Genomic DNA, 1,830 nt, shown 5'->3' with positions numbered 1-1,830 from the left:
TGTATGTTGATAAACTTAGAATTTTGATAAACAGTCTTACGAGCAAAGCAATAGGACGAAATGTTGCTGCTAGTATTAGTGTATGAAATACTTTTATATCTTTTCTATAAAAAGTATACTTGACGTATCTAAATATGTCAAAAAGGGTCAAGCGACTTTTATCAGGACAAATTACTGTAAGTGGTGCAAATCGAATTACGTCTAAATCATATAAATTCTGTTCGTTTGTTAACAATGGATATTGTTTATCCTGAGAATTTCTCATTATATCTTTTTCGGATATTTCGCTATTACTCGTCATAAGGTCATAAAATAATAAATTTTTCGGTGAAAAATCTTCGTATTTAGACCTTTCAATAGCTTTATTAAATAAAATGTATATTTCACTGTATTGTAAGTTTTTTATATTATCATCAGTGTCGTTTTGTTGCTTATCAGTTTGTATTAAACGATTTTTAAGTTTTTTTGCAACATATTGAATATTTTCGGGAGAATATTCTCCTGTTTTGTTGTAATCAGGACAATAAATAAATATTTGATCATATATCTCATTTTTGCACATTTTAGATTTCACTTTAGTAAGTTGTGCTAAAAAAAAATCATGAACTATCTGGTAACCTTTAAGAATACTTGAAGTTTGATCGGAAATATTATATATTCCGTCATTATTTCTTGCATAAAACTGCACATATTCGGATACGTTATTTAAGTATAAATTTATTGACATTAGTTCTGTTGAATATAAATATTTATTAGCTTCCCTTAAAACATCCAACATTACAAGAATGATTTCGCCATGAGTTTTTATTGCGTCGCCATACTTGCATAAACTATGGACATCATATATTTCTATGTTTTCACTGATTTCAATTAAATATCGATTGTTATGATTAAAATAATTCAACATATACATGATAAAATTACAATGTAAATTATTAAAGGATAATCCAAACGTTAAATGAATGTGAAATAGTGATATAATTTTTATTAAAATCATCTTTTGTCTTATTAATATAAATACTAACAGAACATTATTACTAAAATAGAATAATTACTTTAAGTATTTTCCTGTACTGTTAGAATCTTTTATATATATTTTTATAAATTATTTTTATTTTTAATTATTTACCATATGATAAATAGTTGTATTTATGACTATTTGTTTAAGTGTTTTTAAAGTCATACATAAATATATCTAATGAAAATCATTTTAACACTTTATAATTAAAAAAAGTATTTAATTTTATGCAATAAGAATAAAATATTTTAAACATGATGTTTATTAATTTTAATGATTATAGAGACAAGAGTCCGCACCCTAGAAGGCGATATAGTAGTAGAAATAACAGTAGAGACAGGAATTATTTTGATAACAGGAGAAATAGGTCTTATTCTAGAGATCGGGATTTTAACGTGAATAATTCTAGAACTAGAGAAAACAGTTATGATAGACGATTTAGAAATGGTTATGGCCAGGATATAGAGCGCAGTCGGGAGAGTGAGCGAAATATTAGAGGTAGATATTCAAGATCTATTACGCCTAATAATTATAGATTTTTATAAACACCAGTATTAATATTTTAATATGCCATCAAAATAATGAATATATTACTAATGATTGGAAAACTGAAGAACATAATTCAGTTATAAACACGATTAAACAATTTTATAATAAAAATATATCAGACAAAGTCAATAATTATAATCAGAATAATGATAACTTAAAAATTTTTAAATCTTATAAAAAGGGAGAAAACATTTATAGTGAAAATAATTGCGGATTTTTTGCAATTATAAACGCACTTAATGATGGAAATAATGAAAAAGTAA

General features: G+C 24.8%; 2 protein-coding genes across 5 annotated transcripts in view; one reads left to right on the top strand and one right to left on the bottom strand.

Annotated features, from left to right (window-relative positions):
• The window catches only part of LOC126908406 (uncharacterized), a 70,344-nt gene that overhangs the window by 5,465 nt on the left and 63,049 nt on the right, over nucleotides 1–1,830 (top strand). The window lies entirely within an intron of this gene.
• Nucleotides 1–1,830, bottom strand: part of LOC126908404 (uncharacterized) — a 50,501-nt gene that overhangs the window by 1,313 nt on the left and 47,358 nt on the right. The gene's annotated exons all lie outside the window — the stretch shown is intronic.

The sequence above is a fragment of the Daktulosphaira vitifoliae genome, unplaced genomic scaffold (genome assembly GCF_025091365.1).
Source record: "Daktulosphaira vitifoliae isolate Bord-2020 unplaced genomic scaffold, ASM2509136v1 Scaffold_5, whole genome shotgun sequence".
In the NCBI taxonomy this organism is placed as follows: domain Eukaryota; kingdom Metazoa; phylum Arthropoda; class Insecta; order Hemiptera; family Phylloxeridae; genus Daktulosphaira; species Daktulosphaira vitifoliae.
The sequence above is the reverse complement of the archived record's forward strand: the minus strand, read 5'-3'. Positions and strand labels throughout refer to the sequence as shown.